Source organism: Felis catus, chromosome E2, assembly GCF_018350175.1.
Source record: "Felis catus isolate Fca126 chromosome E2, F.catus_Fca126_mat1.0, whole genome shotgun sequence".
NCBI classification, from domain to species: Eukaryota; Metazoa; Chordata; class Mammalia; order Carnivora; family Felidae; genus Felis; species Felis catus.
Genome location: NC_058382.1, coordinates 1,279,997 through 1,293,325, shown reverse-complemented (window position 1 = coordinate 1,293,325; position 13,329 = coordinate 1,279,997). Strand labels below are relative to the sequence as shown.

The 13,329-nt window shown below is 42.4% G+C and overlaps 1 protein-coding gene across 5 annotated transcripts in view; it reads left to right on the top strand.

Annotated features, from left to right (window-relative positions):
• Positions 1-13,329, top strand: part of LOC101097361 (zinc finger and SCAN domain-containing protein 4) — a 43,355-nt gene that overhangs the window by 22,685 nt on the left and 7,341 nt on the right. For 3 of the 5 annotated variants that reach the window (XM_045047326.1, XM_045047325.1, XM_045047327.1), the window contains exons 3-4: positions 5,602-5,694; positions 8,088-8,256. The exons of 1 other annotated variant lie outside the window; for it this stretch is intronic. The gene's annotated coding sequence lies outside the window, so the exon portion shown is untranslated. Of the gene's footprint in view, positions 1-5,601; positions 5,695-7,944; positions 8,257-13,329 lie in introns of those variants that run through there. One more of the 5 variants, XM_045047328.1, reaches the window with a different exon arrangement.

Sequence of the window (13,329 nt, the reverse complement as noted above, 5' to 3'; positions counted from 1 at the left end):
TTCAATAGAGTATAATTTTCATAAATGTCACTGTTATTTTATGCTACTGTTTTGGATTCCTGCATAATGTACGTGTTTTATTTATTTCAACTGTCGTAGACTCTAAGTCTAAAGTTCTCTCTTGGCCAGCAAGAGAGCGGGATGCAGGATGAAAAACGAGAGATAGCTAATGTCTGGGAAAAGACAAGAGCCCTGAATAAGGGGCCTTGCCCCGTTTTTATTAGGATCAGAAGGCTTACAAACATGGCGGTAGACGTGCACAGAGAGACAATGAATCTGTGAACATTAACTTGGGGACGTGAGGGAAAGGGGGTCTTGAAGATATTTGGGGTTAGGGGTTTGGGTTAATACAAAACAAAATCTAGGCACTGGGCAGCCTGGCGGAAGGTTGTTTACAGGGGATGTGAGGCAGCACCTCTGTTTATCTCAGCCTAGGGGATGAGACAGGTAGGACACGTGACCTCAGGGTTGACAAGGCACCTTTTCTTTTGTTAATCATCTCCGCTCTGGGCAGCTTCACCTGCAGCACAGTGCAGTGGTCTATAGCCCAATTTGCCTGCTTACTTAATTTGGTCCTTCCTTCCTGTGAAAGCAGGTTTCTGCTATAGTATTCAATTGGGGGACGTTTTTGCCCTGAACACCTAATCTTGCTTACCTCATATACCTTTGTATTGGATGCCTTTGCACCCCCTGTCTATTCTCGGTGCCTCTGCACCCCCTCTCTATTCTGGGTGCCTTCGCACCTCCCTATTCTGGGGTCCTGATCTTGTTTACCCAAACTCGGGTGGAGCATCCTGTGGCTTTGTGCTTCTTTATGCCTTGTTAACCCATTGGTGTAAGCCCGGGGGATTCCTAAGCTTATTCTCCACATTTCACCAACAGTTTGAGCTTATTAATTTATTGATGTCTAAATATTTTTTCTAATTTATTGATGTCTTATATTTTCCTTGGTTTTTCAATGCTATCATTAAAAAAACTTTATATATTCTGTAAACAATTATCGTGCTCATGTTTATGGATTATATTGTAAGGGAATCCTCTTTCCATGACCTCAATTCTCCCAAGATTTGGAAGGACAGTGAACTTTTTTCCTAAGTGTAAGTAAAGCTCATTACAAAGCCAAGCCAGATGGGTATAATGATCAGCTTCTGCCTATTATAAATAATTTGGTAAATGTTCAGTTAAAATGCACTAACTTAATAAAATTTACACTTCTCAATATTTAATTTTACCTTTATTTTTTTTAATTTTTAAAAAATGTTTATTCATTTTGAGCGAGAGACAGAGAGCAGGAACAGGAGAGGGGCAGAGAAAGCAGGAGACAAGAATCTGAAGCAGGCTCCAGGCTCTGAGCTGTCAGAACAGAGCCTGATGTGGGGCTCGAATTCACAAACCACGAGATCACGACCTGAGCCGAAGTTGGATGCTTAACCAACTGAGCCACCCAGGCACCCCAGTTTTACCTTTAATTATTAAAATTTAATAGTTTATGGTCCTCTAAGAGAACTCATTCTTATTCCATAATGATAAACTTTTATTACCTAAATTTAAAATATTTTTGTCTTTGCTCAGATCACTTAACTGCAAACGTGAATGGTCTTATTTTTTTCCCCCAGTTTTTATCATAGTAAACATTATTTCTCTCTATTTATCCAACTATTATCCTCCTCTTACTTTAAGGATGTTATAACAATTTTAAATTTTCCTTGCTACAACAGTAGTTTTATGGAAATGTTGTGTAGTTCATATGACACCTTGAATATTATTTTATTTCCAGAGAATGAAAAACCATATGTATTGTACCAAATTCCTACCTTTTTACCCCTTGGCCAAATGCTCTCCTTACTCCCTTCTCAGTTATTTTGTCACATATGGATCTTGGTTCCATTGACTTTGTGATGATCCCATCGTAGTGACACCATTCCTTCTCCACAGAGCTGAGGTTGCATGTTGCATCACCGTAATGATTCCCTTGGAAAGAGACTCTAGAACCTTTGTCTCCCACTTAAAAAAGTTTTGGTTGGGGCGCCTGGGTGGCTCAGTCGGTTGGGCGGCGGACTTCGGCTCAGGTCATGATCTCGCGGTCTGTGAGTTCGAGCCCTGCGTCAGGCTCTGTGCTGACAGCTCAGAGCCTGGAGCCTGTTTCAGATTCTGTGTCTCCCTCTCGCTGACCCTCCCCTGTTCATGCTCTGTCTCTGTCTCAAAAGTAAATAAAACATTAAAAAAAATTTTAAAAAAAGTTTTGGTTAATCATATCTCAATCCTGTTGGACATAAACTCTCTGCTCCTTATACTGCCATGCTGTAATAATGCTGTAAAGAAACAGGCACCAGACTGCCTGGTTTTGATATAAATTTATGGAGCTAGATATCAAGTGGTATCGTAAGTGCTGCACACCTGAAAGTTCTCCCTGAAATGTTTGATATCAAATATTCTAAGAAAGTCTTCTCAGGTCTACTCTCACCACTCCCTTTATATTCCAGACATCCCTTATGCTGTAGTGATATCAAGATCTCATAATTCTTTGAGGATTTAAAAGCAGAAAGATAGGATTTTCCCATGTGTTTCTACCACCAATTGACAACTTACCTCTACCCACATTCTCTGTCTTTCCTTTTGTTACAGCAGAAAATAGATCTTTCTGTGATCAAGATCTTGGCTTCTCAAGGACTTTACACCTACAGCTAATTACCTTCTCTCTATACCGTTAACCATTTTTCCTCCTTCCAGATTATTCCTGACAATGTTAAAACGGTTGCATCACCAATACAAAACATTACATGGATATCTAACTTCCTCCAGCTGACACTGTACTTCCCCTACTTCTCATCATAGCAAAAATTGTACTGGAGAGTGGCCATTTCTTGTCTCCTCTTCCACTACCCACTCCAAGGAGGTCTGTGTCCTTTATTGTGAATATTCTCATTCCCTAATTTATGGTTACACCAATTTATTGCTCAACAGGTCTTCAGCAGAATTAACGTTCTTTGTAAGCTTGACACCATATTACAAATTAAATGGCCTTTACCCTTAGAACTAAATTCAAACTCCTCCTGTTCAAGAAAATCTTACACAAATTATCTTCTGCCTTTAAAAAATATCTTTTCTATTTGCTTAATCATTTATTGAATAGGTAGTTATTGAATGATTACTATATTCCGGCCCTGGAGATTCCACAGTGAACAAATAAGCCGAGTTCTTTTTTTTTAGTTTATTTATTTATTTATTTTAGGGGGTGGGGGAGGGAGAGCACAAGCAGGGGAGGGGCAGAGAGAGAGGAAGAACCTAGAGCCTGAAATTTAGGCATTTCAGATTTCAGACATGCAAACATTTTCCCAGCCAGATACCAGACACTCTGCCTGCCTTGTCCTCACCCACCTCATCCCCCTGTCTCACCACCATTGGGTCTTCCTGCCTGGTCCCTGAACTTCTTCACCTCCTACCACACACTTGAGGGCTTGAACACCTGAGAACATCCTAGACTTTCCTGTCATAGGCTGGCTGCTCCCTTCACGGATGCACCCCCTTCCCAGGTCATCCCAATTTGCCTTCCTTTTGGGACCCCTTTTGACCATATTGTACTCCCTCTGTTTCTATCTTCTTTCTTATTACACAATCATTATTGAGCACCAGTTACAGTTGTGGTGCTACTTTTAGGGATATAAAGATTAAAAAATATGTCTTCCTATGACAGGTTATATTTTTGGCTGTTTTGTGCTGTTTCTTTTTTGTTTCCTTTGATTTTTAGGTGTTCTCCTCAATCTGATCATCTATCTTGCTACTAACCTTAAAAATAGGGGCACCTGAGTCAGTTAAACATCTGACTCTTGATCTCAGCTCAGGTCTTGATCTCAGGGTTGTGAGTTCAAGCCCCTCGTTGGGCTCCACACTGGGTGTGAAGCCTACTTAAAAAAAATAATTAAGGCGTACCTAGGTGGCTCAGTAGGTTAAGCTCCCGAGTCTTGATTTGGGCTAAGGTCGTGATCTCATGGTTCATGAGAGATCTAGCCTGGCATCTCTGTTTGGGACTCTCTCTCTCTCCCTCTCTCTGCCCCTCCCCCCTGCAACTAAATAAAAATTAAAATTTTTAAAAAATATTTTCCTTCTCTTTTTTTATTGTCTTTAGACATATCATATTATTCTCGGTAACATTTTCTGCATTTTTAAAAAACATATCTTCTTATTTCTGGTGACTTTTCCCTTTCCTTATCTCCTTAATTATTTTTATATGCTTATTTTAATTTCTTCATTATTCTTTTCCTCCCTTTGTTCCAAGTAGGATGTGTTGTTTAATATGGACTTTTTTTGGATTGTGCACTTCCTCCATCTCTAGTTACTTACCCTGGTTATATGAAATCCTGTCTCCTGTGTGTGTACACAGGAAGGAATACAGTTCAGCGTGTACTCTGTTAGATCTGGCTAGTGCGTAGTGACAAGGGGATCAGGGAAGACAATCCAGCTCCCTCCACACTGGGTGGCCCGGCTGCTCAGTTTTCATCTTTACGTGGCCCCAGGGAAGCAGCACTGGGCACAGGTGTGTCCAACCCACGGTCATAGTCGCCCAAGTCAGCAAGCTGAGTAGGGATAGTATGGTAGCCCGGGGGCCACTGATCACTTTGACTTGCCGATACCCTCAAACCCCCTCGACATCACCATCTAGTCCAGCAGTAAAAGAGGTAGCTGCTGCCCCAAGTTGATTTAGGTGAGCAATTAAATTGAATTAAAGTGATTTTCTCAATTCCTCCCTTCCCTGAAGCCTTTGACTTCTGTCCTTTGACTGTGATTTCTAGATAGGCTTTGATTTCCCCCAGGGCTTTCTCACAGGGCTTCTCTAGTTTCTAGAATCTGAGTGTCCACTAGCTTCTCATTTCTCTGTGGTGATTTGGGGACATAGCCAGTCGCTCATGTGTCACTTCCCTGCAGCTCTCTCGAAATGCCTACTCCATAATTCCCTCTGGTCCAGTCTGATTCTCCCCTCCCTATTGCTGCCATACCATTTGGGGGAGGCTTTTCACCTTCTCTTGCTGGAATATGCGTCTAAATTGGACACATACTGAATAAGACCTCCCAAGTGCCAGTTCCGTGTAGACTGCTGATAGAAATAGTGGGCAACATAACAGATGAAAATCCCCGCCCTCTGTTTGACTAAATCCCGTGGTGGAGGTAGGGGAGTGATAAACAAAAAATAAGAGAAATGGGTAGAATGTTGAGCTTGCCCAGCGGAGGTAAGGGATAAGGAGAAAAATCAGTGGATGGGGGAAAGGGGACTTTCAGGGCTTAGCTGCAAGTTTTAGAAAGCATGTCCAGCCCGTGAACAAAGACCTGGCAGGAATGCAGGAGGGCTGGGTGGGGACGGTGCACCCAGCAGAAGGAAGAGCTAATAGAGGCCAGCGATGGGAGCGGAGCTGCTGGACCCCGTGTGTACCCGGTGAGGCTCAAGCAGAGCAAGGGGGCCAGAGGAGGGGCTGAGTTGGACAGGGCATGGGGCCAGGTCACCAGGGTCTCCAGGCTACTGTTAGGAATCTGGCTTCTGCTTTAAGTCAGTACTCCTCAGAATGTGGTCAGAGGACACAGCCCATCTCCACTCTCTTCTGTCTGCAGCAAGGCTGATGCAGAAATGGTGACCAATCATTTAGACACCGTTAGAGCAAGTTGACCGTGTGTTACATCTAAAGACATCAAAGGCCTTCCATTGTGAGTAATGGCTTTCTTGTTAATTTTATATTTCTAGTAAGTTATTTAATTGCATCTTGTGAAAGTGAGTCCATGACAGATGGGAAGGAGTCCCACCAGGAGTCCCTGGTGAAGGAGGGGGGCAAGTCCTTCACTACAGGCGGTTGGGAAGTTCCACAATGATAGGAGGAGCCAGTCAGACTTGGTTATAACAGGGTCTCTCTGGTGGCTGTTTGGAGAATGGGCTGAAGACGGGCTGGAGGAGAGGCCGGTGGGGAGCTGACCTCAATAATCCGAGAGAAAAGCGTAGGGGCTGGGCTGAAGGGCCTGGCTGTGAAGGGGTTAAAAGTCGCTTGATTCTGGATACAACTTGAAAGCAGAGAGAAGATGGCAATGATTACGTTGCCGCCCCAGTCCCTTGTTGAACACAATCCCTTTTGCTACCCAAACTCTCCCTCATCTACGAGATGGTCTCGTTCCATTGAGTCAGGAAGTGCTGAGTTTCATAGAATCTCTTCTGTTGCCTTTCTTCCTACTCAGTGCAGGACAGACCCCACCAGCCAGATTTTCCAACCAGGAGCCTCACACCAATGTAACTTCCCCTTCACACTGTCCTGACATGAAGTCTCTCAAATATGGTGTACTTTCTCAGCAGAAAATAAGCACCTGTCTCTCCCTTTCCACTGAGGTGATTTTTGTTTTAGTCCTGTGGTCTCTCTGCTCCACTAGGAACCCCACTTCTGGGGTCCCAGAGCACCCTCTGATTCACTAGCCTGGGATTGACATAGGGAGGGAGAATATTAACCTTGTTCTCCGCCCTACTTGCAATCCACAAATCTCATAAAATTAGGAAGTAGTAGGGGCACCTGGGTGGCTCGTCGGTTAAGTGTCCGGCTTCGGCTCAAGTCATGACCTCACGACTCCTGAGTTCGAGCCCCACGTTGAGCTCTGCACTGATAGCTCAGAGTTTGGAGCGTGCTTCAGGTTCTGTCTCTGCCTCTCTTTCTCTGTGTCTCTTTCAGTCTCTCTCAAAAATAAACATTAAAAATTTTTTTAAAAATTAGAAAGTATTAGCAAGTTTGTAAGAGACTCACTTAAGACTAAACTTGGCCAGAATTTATGTGAGATTAATGTTAATTTTTTTTAATGTTTATTTACTTTTGAGATAGAGTGCAAGAGGAGGGAGGGGCAGAGAGAGGGGAACAGAGAATCCAAAGCGGGCTCCACGATGACAGCAGAGAGCCCGAAGCAGGGCCCATCAAACTCATGGACTGGACCGTGAGATTGATGAAGTTTTGGGGTGATGGGTTTGTGGGGTCTGGGGCCGACACCCAAGAAAGATTTTTTTTTTTAACATTTATTTATTATTGAGAGGCAGAGAGACATAGAGTATGAACAGGGGAGGAGCCGAGAGATGGAGAGACACAGAATCTGAAGCAGGCTCCAGGCTCTGAGCTGTCAGCACAGAGCCCGACGCGGGGCTTGAACCCACAAACTGTGGGATCGTGACCTGGGCTGAAGTCGGATGCTGAACTGACTGAGCCACCTAGGCGCCCCTAAAAAAAATTTTTTTTTTAACGTTTATTTATTTTTGAGACAGAGACAGAGCATGAACGGGGGAGGGTCAGAGAGAGGGAGACACAGAATCTGAAACAGGCTGCAGGCTCTGAGCTGTCAGCACAGAGCCCGACGTGGGATTCGAACTCACAAACCGTGAGATCATGACCTGAGCCGAAGTCGGCCGCTTAACCGACTGCACCACCCATGTGCCCTGCCCCCCCCCCCAAATTTTTTAAATGTGATTTTATTAAATCACAGGGACAGGGCCCATGGGCAGCAAGTGTGGGGGCGTGACCGTTTTATGGAATCGGGGAGATACAAAGGGAGTTTCCGAAGAGACTTTCTCAGGCTACAGACTTACTGGAGGCCTAGCTATTGTCAAGCTAAGGTTCTTTTTCCCTCTAGCAAAGCATTAACATTAAGACAGTAGGGAGTTCCTGGGCTTTAAGGCCAATTGATGGGATTGCCTTTTTCTTGTGAACTGGTGGAGACTCTTATTTTTGTTTGTTTTTTGTCCTTACCTGTTTTGGCATAGCCGGAATGTCCGGGGAATATATCATACATGTCCCACCCGGTGGGGGCGGGGTTTGCTGGTAGCCTGAAATTTGCCCTCAGCTTGCCCCATGCCCCTGCATCAAGACCGCGGCCTGAGCTGAGTCGGATTAACGGACTGAGCCACCCGGGCGCCCTGTGAATGCTCATCTTTGTGCGCCCACTCAATTGTGATTATTGTTACATTTCACTGCAGAAATATTAGTGTGTTTGGTGGTGGCCAATTGCCCCACCCCCAGGGGTGTTGTGTAATAAGGTATTGGAGAGGTGGAGCTTAGGTCGGATGAAAATTCCATCAACAGGACGGATTTTATCCAATCACATCTGTAAATGCATCACTGACCCCAGACCCTATAAGAGGGAGGAGCCTCCGGAAGGCCCGTCAGATGAGCCCTGTGCGGAGTGTGAGTCACACCGCCCCTGGCATTTAGCCCAGGCAGGCCCGGTTTGAAGTTCAGTCTTCCTCAGGAGGTGAGTTTCCGGAATGAAAGGGAAATTTCCAGTTGTGTGCTTTTGTTTTGTGCATGTGTGTGTGGGCATAATCACTGGGGAAAAATTCCTAGGTACAAAAATACAGGGCTTCTTCAGGCATTGGGCATGGTCTATTTTGACAGTTGCTCTGGCTCGATAAGGGCTTGATATTGTGAGTCTGTGAAAGCCTGGTTTGACTGACAGAGAGTTCTTCCTCGAGAAAGTCTTTTTGTATGGCTGTTGTCTTGTTAATTTTGTTTCTAGTAAGTCATTTTTATGGCATCTTGTCAAAGTGTTGGTCCGCAGCACATGGGGGTGGGGGCTAAAATGTAAAGGGCTGCTATCAGCTGTTTAGCTTACCTTACCGAGTACTTCCCTCTTGCTGGGGCTGTTCACGTGTTCTCCATATATCGACTCATTGAGCTCCAGTGACAACTCTAAGAGAATTTTTTTAATGTTTATTTATTTTGAGAGAGTGCATGTGTGCATGCCCCCCCCCCCCCCGAGCCGGGGAGGGGCAGAGAGAGAGTTCTCAGCAGGCTCTACACCCAGTGGTTCCATCTCACGACCATGAGATTATGACTTGAGCCTAAATCAGGAGTCGAAGGCTTAACTGACCGAACCACCCAGGCGCCACAGTATGAATTTTTTTTAAGATACAGATCTTTGAATTACTTACTATATATAAAGTTGAAAAGGACAGAAAAATAAATTACATGGAAAATAGATTTATTTTTTTAATGGGGTATAATTGAAGATTTACTCTCTCAGCAACTTCAAAATGTGCCCTATGATATTAACTATAGTCACCGTGCTGTATGTTATATCCCCATGACTTATTTATAGCTGGCAGCTTGTACTTTTTTTCTTTTAATTTTTTTTTTACGTTTATTTATTTTAGAGAGAGAGGGAGACACAGAATCTGAAGCAGGCTCCAGGCTCTGAGCTGTCAGCACAGAGCTCATTGAGGGGCTGGAACTCACAGACTGTGAGATCATGATCTCAGACAAGTGAGCCACCCAGGCGCCCTGAGGCAGCTTGTACTTTTTGATCCCTTTCATCCATTTTGCCACCCCTCACCCCTTCCTTCTGGCACTTACCCATCTGATCTTTATGAGCTTGGATTTTTGTTTCAAAATGCCACATACAGTGAGATCGCATGGTATTTGTCTTTCTGTCTCAGTCTGACATGTTTCATTTAGCATAATTCCCCAAGTCCCATGCGTTCTGTCGCAAATCACAAGATTTCATTCTTTGTTATGGTTGAATAGTATTCTGATTATGTATATTTATATATAAATATTATAAGTAAATGTGAAATAAAAATATAAATGTATGTATCACATGTTTATCCACCTCTCCTTTGACACGTAGGTTGCTTTCACATCGTGGCTGTTGTAAACAGTGCTGCAATGAACACGGCAGTGCAGATACCCTTTTGAGTTAGTGTCTTCGTTTTCTTGGTGTAAATACCCGGAAGCGGAATTGCAGGATCATATAGTAGTTCTGTTTAATTTTTTTAGGGACCTCTATACTGTTTTCTGCAGTGGCTGCACCACTTTACGTTCCTGCCAACAGTGCACCTTTTTTCCTCGTCTTCTTGACTCGATCTTCCAAGCATCGTGCCTATAGTTGCCCATAAAATGTGGTTTGCAAATAGAAATAAATGTCAAGTAATGGCAAACTCAATTTCATCTGTACTGGCTTCCACATTCCATTGGGAAAGGGCAGGGATTAGAAACACAGATAAACATTAATTTGTAGCTTTGGTAAAAAGCGGTGAAGCAGAGATAAATGTTCACAAGGAACAGTAACTTTATAAAGAAAAAAAAAAAAACCCAGCAAATGTAATAAGGGAAAGTTTCCTAAGGGATGTATCATTGGACTGACACGATGGTGTAGCTAGGGGTGGCCAGACAGACCATCTGTGCGTGATGTAGGAATTTTCAGCACGGGAGGAGTCATTTCTATGGATTTCAGCCTATCTCTTTTTTTCTTCAAAATTTTATTTAAAATTTTTTTAATTTTATGTTTGTTTATTTTTGAGAGGGAGAGAGACAGAGCATGAGTGGGGGAGGAGCAGAGAGAGAGGGAGACACGGACTCCGAAATAGGCTTCAGGCTCCGAGCTATCAGCACAGAGCCCTATGTGGGGCTCGAACTCACAGACCATGAGATCATGACCTGAGCCAAAGTCGGCGGCCCAACCGACTAAGCCACCCAGGTGCCCCTCTTCAAAATTTTAAATTCCAGTTATTTAACATACAGTTAGTTAGTTTCAGGTGTAGAATGTAGTGACTCATATAACACCCAGTGCTCATCACAAGTGCCCTGCTTAACACCCACCACCTATATAACCCATCTCCCCCACCCACCTCCCCTCTGGTAACCATCAGTTTGTTCTCTACAATTAAGAGTCTGTTTCCTGGTTTGCCTCTCTCCCCCCCCCCCACCTCTGTGTTCATCTGTTTTGTTTCTGAAATTCCACATAGGAGTGAAATCATATGGTATTTGGCTTTCCCTGACTTATTTCACTTAGCATAGAACTCTCTAGCTCCATCCACGTCATTGCAAATGGCAAGGTTTCGTTCTTTATGGCTGAGTAGCATTCCATTATATATATATATATATATATATATATATATATATATATATATATATACACACACACACACACACACACACCACATCTTCTTTATCCATTCATCAGTCAGTGGACATTTGGGCTCTTTTCATATTTTGGCTATTGTAGATAGTGCTGCTATAAACACCGGGGTGTATGTAACCCTTTGAATTAGCATTTTTGTATCCTTTGGGCCTTTGGATAAATACCTAGTAGTGCAATTGTTGTATTGAAGGTAGTTCTATTTTGACTTTTTTTGAGGAACCTCCATACTGTTTTTCAGAGTGGCTGCACCAGTTTGTACTGCCACCAACCACAGTAAGAGGGTTCCCCCTTTCTCCACATCCTTGCCTGTGCTGTTAATTTTAGCCATTCTGACAGGCATGAGGTGATATGTCATTGTAGTTTTGATTTGTCATGATGTTGAGCGTCTTTTCATGTGTCTGTTAGCCCTCTATGTCTTCTTTGAAAAATGTCTGTCTTCTGCCCATTTTTTAACTGGATTATATGGTTTTTTGGGTGTCACTTTTACATGTTTTTTAAATATATTTTGGATACTGTCAGATATGTCTATTTACAAATATCTTCGGGGCGCCTGGGTGGCGCAGTCGGTTAAAGCGTCCGACTTCAGCTCAGGTCACGATCTCGCGGTCCGTGAGTTCGAGCCCCGCGTCGGGCTCTGGGCTGATGGCTCAGAGCCTGGAGCCTGTTTCCGATTCTGTGTCTCCCTCTCTCTCTGCCCCTCCCCCGTTCATGCTCTGTCTCTCTCTGTCCCAAAAATAAATAAAAACGTTGAGAAAAAAAAATTAAAAAAAAAATCTTCACCCATTCTGTAGGTTGCCTTTTAGTTTTGTTGATTGTTTCCTATGCTGTGCAGAAGCTTTTTATTTTGATGAAGTCCCAATAGTTTATTTTTGCTTCTGTTTCCCTGGCCTCAGGAGACATATCTAGTAAGAAGTTGCTACGGCTGATGTCAAAGACTTTACTGCCTGTGTTCTCCTCTAGGATTTTGATGGTTTCCTGTCTCACATTTAGGTCTTTCATCCAGTTTGAATTTATTTTTGTGTGTGGTGTAAGAAAGTAGTCCAGTTTTATTCTTTGGCATGTTGCTGTCTAGTTTTCCCAACACCATTTATTGAAGAGACTGTCTTTTATCCACTAGATATTCTTTCCTGCTTTGTTGAAGATTAATTAACCATTTAGTTGTGAGTTCATTTCTGGGCTTTCTGTTCTATTGATCTATGTATCTGTTTTTGTGTCAGTACCGTACTGTCTTGATTACTACAGCTTTGTAATGGAACTTGAAGTCTGGAATTGTGATGCTTCCAACTTTGCTTTTCTTTTTCAAGATTGCTTTGGCTATTCAGGGTCTTTTGTGGTTCTGTAAAAATTTTAGGATTGTTTTTCTAGCTCTATGAAAAGTGCTGGTGCTATTTTGATAGGGATTGCATTAAATGTATAGGTTACTTTGGGTGGGAAAGACATTTTCACAATATTTGTTCTTCCAATCCATGAGCATGGAATATTTTTCCATTTCTATGTGTCTTCTTCCATTTCTTTCACCAGAGTTTTATAGTTTTCAGAGTACAGGTCTGTTATCTCTATGGTTCTTATCCTTTCTTTTATTAATGTGGTGTATCATGTTGATTTGTGAATATTAAAACACCTTGCAACCCAGGAATAAATCCCACTTGATCGTGGTGAATGATTCTTTTAATGTGTTGTTGGATTCAATTTGCTATTTGAAAATTTTTGCATCCATGTTCATTAGAGATATTGGCCTATAGTTCTCTGTTTTAGTGGAGTTTTTATCTGGATTTAGAATCAGTAATGCTTGCCTCATAGAAAAGTTTGAATTTTTTCCTTCCATTTCTATTTTTTGGGATAGATTGAAAGGAATGGGTGTTAACTCTTTAAATGTTCAGTAGAATTCCCCTGGGAAGCCGTCTGACCCTGACTTCTGTTTGTTGGGAGATTTTTGATTACTGTTTCAATTGCTTTGTTATTGGTCTGTTCAAGTTTTCTATTTCTTCCTGTTTCAGTTTTGGTAGTTTGTACATTTCTAGGAATTTATCTATTTCTTCCAAGTTGTCCAATTTGTAGGCATATAATTTTTCACAATATTCTCTTATAATTGCTTGTATTTCTGTGATGTTGGTTGTTATTTCTCCTATCATTTGTGATTTTATTTATTGGGGCCCTTCCTCTTTTTTTGATAAATCTGGGTAGGAGTTTATCAATTTTATTAATTTTTTCAAAGAAATCAGTTCCTAGTTTCATTGATCTGTTCTAATTTTTTTTTTTAGTTTCTATATCATTTATTTCTGATCTAACCTTTATTATTTTCCTTCTGCTGGCTTTAGGCTTCGTTTGTTCTTTTTCTAATTCCCTTAGGTGTAAGGTTAGGTTGTTTATTTGAGGGTTTTCTTGCTTCTTGAGGTAGGAGTGTAT